Source organism: Peromyscus californicus, unplaced genomic scaffold (genome assembly GCF_007827085.1).
Source record: "Peromyscus californicus insignis strain IS unplaced genomic scaffold, ASM782708v3 Scaffold_17__1_contigs__length_78620276, whole genome shotgun sequence".
Classification (NCBI taxonomy): domain Eukaryota; kingdom Metazoa; phylum Chordata; class Mammalia; order Rodentia; family Cricetidae; genus Peromyscus; species Peromyscus californicus.
Genome location: NW_026294469.1, coordinates 24,451,202 through 24,464,584, shown reverse-complemented (window position 1 = coordinate 24,464,584; position 13,383 = coordinate 24,451,202).

The window sequence follows — 13,383 nt, the reverse complement described above, 5'->3', positions numbered from 1 at the left end:
CGCCTTCGACACCGGTCCTCCACCAGGCTGTTATAAATAGCTCTCTGGTTTCCAGCCCGGGATCTCAGCCTCACCAGCAGTCGCCGCCTCCACACCCTGAACGGCCCTCGCCCGGGAGGCGTCGGCCAGCAGAGGGCGAAAGGTAGCGAGGGGACGGCGGGAAGGACCGCAGGAAGCCTGGTCTTCCCGGATCTCCCACTGGAGACGGTAGCCGTGCTAAGGACAATGCTCAGGGCCCGCAGCCGCGGTGGGAAACCAGGCAAGAGAACCCCAGGACAGGGGTGTGGGCACCTAACTCCTGGACCTTGGAGAGCCTCTCCAAGCCCCCTATTCACAGGCACTCAAGACGACCCGGGCGCACACGGGAAACTGGAAGGCCTTAGTTATAGCCACAGGGCATGGGTGTTTGGTAGCTGGTGGAGACTGGCAGCCTGGAAATCAGTTCCTTCTAGAGCGAAACCAGAAAAAGGAAGTCTGGAAGGAGGAAGGGGAAGAAACACTGACGAAAAGATAGTTCTGCAGAAAGCACCTGCTGCCGACACGATGACCTGAGCTTGCTTGCGCCCTGGGACACCCATGGTTGATCAGACACCTACATATTATCATCCCCTGATCTCCACATGCGTGCTGCGGCACACAGACACACACACACAAATAAATAAATAAGATATAATATAAAAATAAACAAACACAACAACAGCCCACAGGCTGCCTGGCACTAGAAACCCCCTTCTCTGGCGGCAAGGCTGTCAAGATGGACACCGGGCAACATGGAGGCTTGCTTGTCTCCACCCAGCACCAAGCCTGGACCTCAATGACTGTGGTGCCTGTCTCTCTCTCTCTCTCTCTCTGACCTTTCCTCAGTGCTGCAGATCACCTCGGGGTACCTGCGTGCCTGGCCCAGGTTTAAGTCCGGCAGCTGCTGTAGCAGGGCCTGCAGGGGCTCGTCGGGGCTTGCAACAGAGCATGAAGAGCTGTGAGGCAGAGGAAGAGAGGCCACTCCGGAGGGGGCTGGGGGGCACCTCGTGGGTACTGTTGCTGTAGCGTCCACCCGGCCTAGCCGCTGCTACTCCCGCGCCCCACCCCCTCCTCCATCTTACAACATTGGATCACTCTGCCAGGGTTCTGGAGCTCCCGAGCCTCCACGCCACAGGAAACCGAAGAGGGCTGCGGAGGCCTGATAAGAGGGTCCTTTCCTGCTTTACTTTCACTCAAAAATAGCATCGTTATGGGAGGTGGGGACCAGGAATGCGACAACAAGGAAGACCGAGGCCGCAGTCTGGACAAACCAAGGGGCGTCGAGCTGCTGGGGGGCATGGTCAGCCGACCTGTGGGCTGAGCACAGGAACGGTTGCCCTCGGGCCATTAGCCTGCACCACCTTAGGGGGGAACCGGGAGCCTTCGCTCTACCGCAGCGGGGTGAGGAAGGCATTTGAGTAAAGGCGAGGAGTAGCGGGGAGCAGCCAGATGCTCCCAAAAGACCAAGTCGCCAAAGCGAGACGGGGGGGGGGAGGGCGGAGGGTGGCGGCGGCTGAGGAGCTGCGAGCTGCTAAAGGCTGTCCAGCGATGGGGTGCTGCGTGCGCGGGACGGGGAGAAGAGCGGGGCGGACGAGATGGCCGGCGACGGTGGGCGCCTCTGACCTGACCGGGGTGGCAGGCGGCGCTGTCCCGAGGGGCTCCGGAGGCCGGCCTGTCTGGCGTCCCCCTCCTTGGCAGGGTCACGGCGCCGCGGGCCGCTCTCCGAGGCCGTGCTCGAGCCCGCGGGCAGCCTGCCAGCTGCGCCGGGAAGGAAGCGCCATGTATGGGCTGGTGACAGGAAAGGAAACTCCTTGTAGGGCTCGGGAAGGAAGCGCCATACATGGCGCGGGGAGGCGGGGGGCGGGGCGGGGGCGGGGCGGGGGCGGGGCGGGGAGCGCGGGACCGAGGCACTTCCGCCGCCTGGGGGCCGCTGAGCCCGCGCCGTGCCCCCGGTCCCGGGACGCGGGGCCCGGAGGGGGCAGCACGCACGCCATCCCGGGACGCGGGGCCCGGAGGGGGCAGTATGCACGCCATCCCGGGACGCGGGGCCCGGAGGGGGCAGTATGCACGCCATCCCGGGACGCGGGGCCCCGAGGGAGCAGCATGCACTCGGTCCCAGGACGCAGGGCCCGGAGGGGGCAGCATGCACTCCGTCCCGGGACGCAGGGCCCCGAGGGAGCAGCATGCACTCCGTCCCGGGACGCGGGGCCCCGAGGGAGCAGCATGCACTCCGTCTCGGGACGCGGGGCCCCGAGGGAGCAGCATGCACTCCGTCCCGGGACGCGGGGCCCCGAGGGGGCAGCATGCACTCCGTCCCGGGACGCAGGGCCCCGAGGGGGCAGCATGCACGCCATCCCGGGACGCGGGGCCCGGAAGGGGCAGCACGCACGCCATCCCGGGACGCGGGGCCCGGAGGGAGCAGCACGCACTCCGTCCCGGGACGCAGGGCCCCGAGGGAGCAGCATGCACTCCGTCCCGGGACGCAGGGCCCCGAGGGGGCAGCATGCACGCCATCCCGGGACGCGGGGCCCGCATGCACTCCGTTCCAGGACGCGGGACCCGGAGGGAGCAGCAAGCACACCATCCCGGGACGCGGAGCCCGGAGGGAGTAGCATGCACTCCGTCCCAGGACGCGGGGCCCGGAGGCAGCAGCACGCACTCCGTCCCAGGACGTGGGACCCGGAGGGGGCAGCATGCACTCCGTCCCAGGACGTGGGACCCGGAGGGGGCAGTATGCACGCCATCCCGGGACGCGGGGCCCGGAGGGGGCAGCATCACTCCGTCCCAGGACTCGGGGCACGGAGGGGGCAGCATGCAGTTCCCCGTGGGAACTGCACACACCTCGTCCCGGGACGCCGGGCCTGGTGGATTCCCCAGCCGGCGCGGAATCCCAGTGTGGCCACGCAGGCTCTGCAACCTTGAGCAACCCACCTTCTGTTTTGTGGGTGAAGCACGCCTGAGCGCGGGCACAGCCTAGAGTGGCCACCCCGTTGTTGTGAGCTGAGAGGTTTTCCCAGATGTCTGCTGAGTCCCCATAATCTCCAGTTAAAAGATGGAACTGGTCGAGGCCAGCCTGGGCTACCAAGTGAGTCCCAGGAAAGGCACAAAGCTACACAGAGAAACCCTGTCTCGAAAAACCAAAAAAAAAAAAAAAAAAAAAGATGGAACTGGGAGCTGCTTCGGAAGACATGCCTAGAAGAAAATGAGACGTCCCTAAAGTGTGAGGTTTCCACTCCAGGGCTCAGAGGAAGTCTAATCCCAGCTTCTTACCCGCTGGTTAATGTTGGAAAAGAAACCTCAGAGGCTCCAGGTCTTCGGTGAAAGGGGGCTAGGTTCCTGCTTTGCAGGTTTGTGGTAATCAAATGAAATAGTGTGTGAGTGTGTGTGTTGAGGCTGCCCCACTCAGGCGTCCTTCACAACCCTCCTTTAAATATTAAACTGGAACTCAAGGTCTTGTACATGCTAGGCAAAGTCTCTCCCGCAGACCTATAACCCCAGCTCTTTTTGTATTCTCACTCAGTGGCACAGGATGGCCTTGAACTCCAGCAGTACAGACTTGCCATCTTCCTGCCTCAGTCTCCAGAGGAGCTGAGATACAGGCCTGTGCCACCAGGCCCAGTTAGATTGTATTGCCTTTAGCTGAGGTGTGTGTGGTCCTGACTCTCTGGCCACTGCTTCAGTGACCTGCTCTACTGTCCTGTACTTCCTCCAGAGGACAAAGGTGGCAAAAATGAACCCAGAGGAAACTGAGTTCCCACCACAGCCTGATCCTGGTATGTAGGACACCCTCCCGTCCACACCTGCTGTCAGTACCACACCCACACATTTCACCAAGAGATGGGTATCACTCTCAGAAGCTCATTTCCCAGTCCAGCCTGTCCTGGAGTCCCATTGAAATCTAACCTGAATTTCCCTGCCCTGTCCTGCTGAGCAGCAGTTAGCAGCCACTGATAGATTCCAGGCAAGTCTGTGAACACACAATGGCTGCCTGTCACCCAGGGCCTTGTTTCCTTTCATCCCTGTTGGGCAAGGAGGCTGTGGTTGGCATGGTAACCTTCCCTGTAAAAGTTGCAGCTTTCAAGGATGATTTTCAATTCCAGCGGGGACACAGCTCCTTCTGTGGGCCACAGAGTGACATGTAGCTTGTCATCCAGGCCTCCCCGGGAACAGGAATGTGGTGCTGTGGTTCCCAGAGACTCGTTCCCAGAGAGCCCGGGGCTCAAAGGAGATGCAGACTGGATCATGTGTCAGTCCTCCACTACCCAGAGACACCAGTTCTGAAGCCTTTTTGGGGTGTCATTGGTGAATGATAAACATCTGACTGCACAGTCAGGCACCCAACAAATTGAGTGGCACTTATGGTTTCCACTGCTGTAGAAAGTGGAAAGACTCCAGAATTCAGTGATTTTTTTTTCTCTTCAAACATCTGTGGAATAAATGAAAATCGACTCTCTCCTGCATTCTAATTTTCCACAGAGTATATCAACTAAGGCCGTGTGCAGTTCTATGAGGTCTTAGAACACTTGTTTTAGAAATTGGGGAGTTAGAAGTTGGGCAAACATTATAAATAGCATGACCAAAAAATCACATGGCCTAGCCACAGCGTTAGGACTTTAACTTTCAGAGCCCCGTCCCACATCTTCTGTGTGAAGTCTTATGCTCTGTTGTATTTGCTCGCGCGCGCTCTCTCTCTCTCTCTCTCTCTCTCTCTCTCTCTCTCTCTTTCCTATTATTTCTCCTTTGTATTTCCTTTTGTGCTTTGAGCAAGCGAACCTTTTCCCCAAAGCACTGACTTTCCAGGGAACGCCCAGGAAAGAAAGGTAGCCTCAGCATTTATCTCTGGCCTTGAATGTTCCTGTGTGGTCCCTTCTGACTCCAAAGCACCCTCAAGCCAGCTGCCTTGTCATGGAGTTTCCCCAGCAGAGGGCAAGCCTGGGGAAAGTGGTTCCCAGCTGCCAGCTCCATCTAGGCAAAATCACATTAGAGCTAGCCCGGCTTCCCTCAGTCCCTCCAGAGAGCGCAGTCGGCTCCCCCGCAAAAGGGAGGGGAAGAGAGGCTCCCGAGGAAGGGAGGAAACTTCCACTTCTTCTCTCAATGGCTAGGAAGAACTTGGTGTCGGGCTGCCACCAGTGTAGGTGGGGAAGATTGATGCTGATCCGCATAGGAATACAGAAGTCTCTAAAATGAGCCTGAGGCAGAGCCTGGCTCAGCAGGGGCTAGTGGGAAGTCCCTGGGTTGAAGAGTGGAGACTCAGGAAGGAGAGGCCCCCAGATCTCCGCTCCTCCTCCTGCTCTCTCTTGATGGCATTCAACTGTAATTATGTCTCCCTCCCAAAATGACACGCCTGCTACCGAGTCTCACAAGTTGACCTCTATGTGTTCACTGTAGCACACCTACCTACACCAAAGAAATATCTGTAACTTGAAACTTTTTAAAATGAGGCTCAGATGGGGACATGGTGCAGTATAGGAGAGAGCTTGTTTTCATGTACAAGTCTCAGAGAATATGCTTGCCATCACCAAATCCAGAAGTGGAGGTTAGATTTGGGTCTGTGGGACTCTGGAGCACCTGCCGGGGACTGCTTTGCCTCAGGAAGGCTTCTTCCTTCCTCTGAGGTGCCTGCTCTGGAAGGCGGGCACGACACAAATCTGTTCATAGTGCTTACCACACAGGTAAGGATCTAACCAGCATCCACTCGGCTTCATTCAGACAAATCATCAGAACCCTTACTGGACGCATGGGCCTGAAGAGCTGCGGTTAGTCACGGATCCCCGAGACTGGAAGGAGCCTTGAGATGGCTCCACTATCTCTCCCACCCTTGAGAGTTCCCTGAGAGATAAGATATGTCTAAGCCGAACAGTAGTGTTTCTTGGGACCCAATGGGAAGCCTGGTGAGTTTAGTCTGAGAGACTAACCACAACTGCTAGTTAACATTCCTGTCTTCAGGCAGGTCGGTGGATTGGTTCCCAGAGCTCTTTGCAGACTGCTCTGCACTGGTGCAGGAGCATGATTCCATTGCTCCCGCGCCTGCTGCAGCCTGAGGGGGTGGGAAACACTTGAAACTCTGAGTCAGGGAAAAGGTTCCATTCTCCCTGGAACAGAAAGTCAAGGATGCAGTCTGTGGAGAGGAAAGGGCACTGGAGAGCGAGGAGAATACACCGCTTCCTTCCTTCCCTCCCGGCCGGCTCTTTTGTTTAGTTTTGAAACACTTACTTTTTATTCCACTGGGGGTAATGCACGTTCATTGCAGAGAACACAGTGCTGCCAATGAGATTGTTACTATGTTTCTCCATAAAAAAAAAAAATCTCACCCATCCATAACAGATGTCCAGCTCAGAATCTGTGCCCACTCACCCACTTGGAGTTTGGCCTTTGGGGCCTCAGTCCTGGATCTGTTATAGTGCAGAATAAGGGGTACTTGGGGTGTAGTTCGAAAGAATGGTCTGAGGAGCCTGATCGATTGGAAGAGAGAGGCTTCAGCAGAGAAACGGCATTCACCTGTGTGAGAAAAACGTGAGGGCTGAAGAGAAGGAAAAGAATTTCTTCATCTTCTGTTTTGTTTTGTTTTTTGAGACAGGGTTTCTCTGTGTATCTCTGGTTGTCCTGAAGCTCGCTCTATAGACCAGGCGGGCCTCAAACTCACAGAGATCCACCTGCCTCTGTCTCCTGGGTGCTGGTATTAAAGGTGTGCGCCACCACCGCCTGGCTTTTTTTTTTTTTTTAGAAAACAGGTTTATTGAGTCTTGAGTCCACCACAAGAGATAGTCAGCTGAGCAATGGCTAGAACACTGCCGCAGCAGCCCACAACTGTGATTTGCAACTCCATAGAGAGCCCTGACCATTTAGGCACCTAAAAGTTATATAGAGTTTTTTTTGTTGTTGTTTTGTTTTTTTTTGAGACAGGGTTTCTCTGTGTAGTTTTGGTGCCTGTCCTGGATCTTGCTCTGTAGCCCAGGCTGGCCTCAAACTCACAGAGCTCCACCTGGCTCTGCCTCCCAAGTGCTGAGACTAAAGGCTTGCGCCACCATCACCCAGCTTCAATATTTTATAAACGAAAAAAAAATCAGATATCTTCCTGAGGATGGTCATGCATGCCTGTAATCCCAGCACTTGGGATGCTGAGGCAGAAGGATCAGGAGTTCAAGATCAACCTCAGCTACACAACCAGTCCAAAGCCATCCCGGGCTACAGGAGACCCTGTCTTTTAAAAAAAAAGGTGGGTGTAGAGGAATCTGGGAGGGAATGGAAGGGGAGTGAATATGATCAAAATACACTGTATGAATTCATGAAATTCTCAAAGAATGAACTAAAAATAGTAACAATAAATATAAGTGAAAAGGATGAATGTTTAAAAAGCATTTAGTTTACCTTCTTCCATCTATGACTCAGTCTAGAAAAATCCCGACTAATTATGCAAATAGAGTGGTAGAACTACAAGAACCATTGCAACACCTAATGAGATCATGGTTAGACAAGAATCCTCAATAATGGGAAGCCAGTACCTGCACTCGGGCACCTGAGGTGAGGATCATTTCAGCCCTGATATTCAAGACCAAACTATGCAACACAGGAAGAGCCAACCCTAAAAACAAAACAATAACAACAACAAAAGCCAGGTCAGGGGAGGTTCCTTAGCCATCCGGGAGTAGTGAGCAGAAAGGCTCTTTATACCACTATAATCTGGTGGTGCTTGAACCCGACAATTGTAACACCACAAAAATAGACAACCAGCAAGAGAATTGAAATCGTGTGTTCACGAGAAAGCCTGGATATGATGCTCACAGTACCAGTATTATTCATGATAGCCCAAAGTGGTACCAAGCCAAATGCCCGCCAATTGACGATGGGATAATGAAGATTGGATATAATCATTTACTGGAATATTACTCAGCCAGAAGAAGGAACTGAGGTACGGGCTGATGCTACAACATAGGTGTGCCTGAAAAACCTCATGCTAAGTGAACGAAACCAGACAAAATGGGACATACTGTATGATTCCTTCTGTAGGGAAGCTCCAGAACAAGGAAATCCAGAGAGACAGAAAATGAGGTTAGCAGTTGGCAGGTGCTGGCGGGTGATAAGGAATGATCGTGACAGCTACCTGGTACAAAGCTTCAGGATGGTTTTAGTGTTCTAGATAGTGACAATCACCTTACAACACTGTAAATATACAGAAAATCAGTAGAGTGTGCGCTTTCTTTACATCAGTAAGGCTTTTTGAGTCAGTCTCTTACAGCATAGACTGACCTTGAACTCAGGATGTAGTTGAATATGACCTTGAACTTCTCATCCTCTTCTACCCCCAAGTGCCAGGTTATTACAAGTGTGCACCACCACATCTGCATCACTGACGACCAACCCAGGACTTCCTGTGCCTGCTCAGTGGGCACTGTGCCAACTCAGCCCATCCATGTCCCCGACAGAACAATTTTTTTTTTTTTGAGACAATTTCTCTGGCTGTCCTGGAACTCACTCGGTAGACCAGCTGGCCTCGAACTCACAGAGATCGGCCTGCCTCTGCCTCCCTCCCGAGTGCTGGGACTAAAGGCGTACGCCACCACCGCCCGCCTCCACCAGAACAATATAAAATGAGAGATGGCTCCAGAGTCTAAGTAGCGCTCGCTGCCCTGCAGACAGCCTGGGGTAGGTTCCCAGCACCCACAGGGTGGCTCACAACTCTGGAACTCCAGTCCCAGGGGGTCTGACACCCTTTTCTGACATGAGCACCAAGACCACATGCTGCATATACATACATGCAGGCAGACACTTATGCACATAGAGGAAAATAGATAAATCTTTACAAAAATAAAATAAAATGTTCTATGAATTACATTGTAGCTTTCAGGAATCACATCTGGGAAATTAAAAAAGGAAAAACCAGCCGGGCGGTGGTGGCGCATGCCTTTAACCCCAGCACTCGGGAGGCAGAGCCAGGCGGATCTTTCTGAGTTCGAGGCCAGCCTGGGCTACCAAGTGAGTCCCAGGAAAGGCGCAAAGCTACTCAGAGAAACCCTGTCTCAAAAAACCAAAAAAAAAAAAAAAAAAGGAAAAACCAGAAATTATGTACTCCTTACATTGCACTAGAAAGCACATAGCATGGCCTAAACATTGATCTGACCCAGCCTTTGGGTCACACAGCCAGTTCATAGGAAAGTTATGAGATTAAAAAGGCATATGAAGGCCTGGATGGTGGTGGCTCATGCCTTTAATCCCAGCACCTGGGAGACAGAGGCAGGTGAATCTCTGTGAGTACAAGGCCAGCCTGGGCTACAGACTTAGTGCCAGCAAGGGCTCCAAAGCTACACAGAGAAACCTTGTCTCAAAAAAAACCAGAGAGAGAGAGAGAGAGAGAGAGAGAGAGAGAATGAAGCTTTGGGCTGAGGTGGGGCATTTGGAGTTTCCATCCCTGACACTGAGGAGAACAGTGTGTATGTCTGTGTGTGTGTGTGTGTGTGTGTGTGTGTGTGTGTGTGTGTGTGTGTGTCTGTGTCTGTGTCTGTGTCTGTGTCTGTGTCTGTGTCATGTCTCTGTGTGTGTGTGATTCGAGACTTGACCTGTCCATAAAATTAGCGTGTATTTAAATGCAGAGATATTCTTGTTTGGTTTTGGTTTTGTTTTGAGACAGGGTCTGTCTATGTAGCCCTGGCTGTCCTGGAACTCACTATGTAGAGCAGGCTGTCCTCGAACTCACAGAGACCTGCGTGCCTCTGCCTCCCACGTGCTGGAATAAAAGCCCTGCACCACCACACCTGGCTTGTTAGATGCATAAACATTCTATCTTACTTAGAGAAAATTGAGTAAAAGTTGAATAACTGAGTCTAAAGTGGTTCTCACTGACCGAAACCTAAATATTAAAAGGAATGAAAGAGCCAGGCCTGGTGACTGTCCTGGTTAGTTTTCTGTCAACTTGACACAAGCTAGAGTCATCTGGGAAGAGGAACCTCCATTGAGAAGATGCCTCCACCAGATTGGCCTGTGGGCAAGTCTGTAGAGTATTTTCTTGACTAATGGTTGATGTGGGAGGGCCCAGCCCATTGTGGTGATGTCTCCCCGAGGCAGGGGGTCCGGGGTATAGAAGACAGTAGTCTGAGGAAGTCATGCGGAGCAAGCCAGTCAGCAGTATTCCTCCATGGTCTCAGCTTCAGTTCTTGCCTCTAAGTCCCTGTCTTGAGCTCCTGCCCTGACTTCTCTGGATGATGGACTTCAAGCTGTAGGATGAAATAAACCTTTTCCTCCTCAAGCTGCTTTTGGTCATGGTGGGTTTTTTTTTTTTTGTTTTTGTTTTTTTTGGTTTTTCGAGACAGGGTTTCTCTGTGTAGCTTTGCGCCTTTTCCTGGAACTCACTTGGTAGCCCAGGCTGGCCTCGAACTCACAGAGATCCGCCTGGCTCTGCCTCCCGAGTGCTGGGGTTAAAGGCGTGCGCCACCACCGCCCGGCTGGTCATGGTGCTTTATCACATTAATAGAAAGCAAACTAAACCAGTGGCTCACAGCTGAAATCCCAGCACTTGAGACGCAAAGGCATCTCAGCCTCAGCATGGCGGGGTTGAAGCTCAGCCACAGCATGGCTGGCCTAGAACTCATAACGTAAAAGGCATGCATGAAATCTGGAGTGATTAGTCTAAATTATTGTCATTATTGTAATTGTTGGGTCAAGGGCGGACACTTGGGCTCTTCTGAGAAGGCCGGAAGCAGCAGGCAGCCTTTCACATACACGAAGCGCCTGCTTGTATTGGAGCATCACTGAGGCTCTTCCAAATCTGGCCCCAACCTGCCTTTCCAGCTGCGTTCCCTGCCCTCCTCCGCTTGTTTCCTGGCTGGCCACACCACCATTAACTCACTGGTTTCTGAACATCATAGTTGGAAGTGCTCTGCCGTGTTCTTACTGTTCCCAGGCCTGTGGGACCTTCTCCCGTGCACTCGCCAAGCTTCCTTCTCCACCCTGTTCCTGCATCCCTCCTCCTGGACAGAATTAGTCACTCCTTGTCCTGTACACACCTTTCATACACACACTGTCTGGTAATTACTTCTTTCCAAATATCCCCCCCCACCCAATTCTGTGCTTCCCCGGACCTACTTATCTTGTTTCTCTTTCTGTGCTCAGGGTTGGACATAAAAATGGTATTTGCTAAATGTTTGGGGAATAAATTTTAACCGAATAGCTAAAAGAGCCAAAGGATTCTGGATGGCCCTGCTACTCTGTGCTCTCAAGAAAGTCATACTTTTAGAAAGAAAGCCTCTTTCTTAGTGACCACTAAACCTGGGCACTCTAGATCGAGCAGCCTGACTTGTGAATACCGAGAAGACCACCTTGCTAACACCGACTCGGGAACACGTAGAAGAAAGAAATTGCAGAGAAGGTGGCTTTGACCTAGTGCTCCGTGTGAGTCCTGGTTGGAAATGGGAATGCGAACACGATCCGGTGACTGGCCAGATCTCCCCAGTTCTCTAAGAAATAGCTGAGGAAGGGCCGGTGAGACGGCTCAGAGGGTAAAGGAGCTTGCCATTAAACCCGATGACCTGAGTTCAATCCCCAGGACCCACAGAGTGGAAGGAGAGAACCAATCCCTGGAGGTTATCCTCTAACCTCCACACAAGCACTATGGCAAACACAGGCACACGCACACACACGCGCGCGCGCGCACACACACACACACACACACACAGTCAATCAATCAATCAGTCAATCAATCAATGTAATGATAATTTAAAAGAAATAGTTGAGGAAGTGGGACCTAGTGGTATGCTCCTGTAACCCCAGTTCCTTAAGAGGACGAGGCAGGAGGATGGCTGGAACCCGGAGTCTGGAGCCCGCCTGGGTAATCAGCAGCAAGGAGGTAGGCATCTGTAGCTAAATAGACAGATAGTAGACAGGGTAGATAGATAAGGCGGATCGGCAAACTACTAAAATAACTCTTCTTGGTTTTGTTTTTTGTTTTCCATTGTGATAAAGATCAAACTCAGGGCCTTGGGCCTGCTAAGCAAACATTCTTCCTGTGAGACAGGGTCTTACTATGTAGGTCAGGCTGAAGCTTGCTCTGTCACTCAGGGGGGCCCTCAGCTTGAAATCCTCTGCCTTAGCTTCCCTAAGAACTGGGCTTACAGGCCTGCATTACCAGGCCCGGCTTCTTCATGTTTGTGCCTTACGGTTGTTTTGTTGTTGTTGTTGTTGTTATTGTGGTTTTTGTTTAATTTTTTTTTTTTTAAGAAAGGGCCTCACTGGGCACTCTTGCACTCTGTAGCTCTGGCTAGCCTAGAACTCACTATGTAGACCAGACTTGTCTCAAACTACAGAGCTCCGTCTGCCTCTTCCTCCTGAGGGCTATGATTAAAGGGGTGTACCATTATGCCCAGGTCTTTCCGGTTTTTGAAAACCACACAGCAGTGGTTCTCAACCTTCCTAATAGGTAGTTCGACTCTTTAATATAGTTTCTCATGTGGTGACCCCCAACCATAAAATTATTTTCATTATTGCTAACTCACAACTGTCATTTCGCTACTGTTCTGAATCGTAATGTAAACATCTGTGTTTTCTGATGGTCTTAGGTGACCCCTGTGAAAGACTCATTCAACCCCAAAGGAGTCACAACCCACATGGTGAGAAACCATTGCCTTATAGCCTAGAGACTCAGAAACCAATGGCAACTGTCTGGCACTTGGGTCCTGCTGGCTTCTAACAGAGCATCAGTCCACAGGGAACACAAGATGATCAACTTGCAACCATCCAGTAAAGAGCCTACAGTCCTGAACCCCTAAAAGATACCCCCTTTATATCTTCAGCACTCCCCTCTGAAGGAGCAGATCCCCGAAAGGAGATGACACACTCCATCAGAGGCCTTCATAAAGATTCACATTACACCCGGTTCTAGAAAATGATTATGACTTATCTAATCACTTATTAAATTGTACTTATAAGCCAGGCGTGGTGGCAAACACTCCCAGTGCTTGGGAGGCAGGGCAGGCAGGTCTCTGAATGTGAGGCCACACTGGTCTACAAATCAAGTTCTAGGACAGCCAGAGCTACACAGAAAAACCCGTCTCAAAAACAAACAAAAAATTGTATTTGTGTGTAGTAGGCATACCTATAATCCCAGGATGTGAGAGGTGGAGGAAGGCAGATCTCTGTAAGTTCAAGGTCAGCCTGAGTTCAAGTTACACACTGGGGTCAAGGTGACGTTATATGTGTGCATGTATTTCATAAAACTGGAATCATGCCGTGGAAGACTTGTTGTGTTTTGGAGGTAGAGTCTCACTATGTAACCCAGGATGGACTGGAACTTGCAGTGGTTCAGCATGGCCTCAAACTCATGCACTTCCTGGATCAGTCTCTTGAGTGCTGGAATTACAGGCAGACAGCACCACGCGA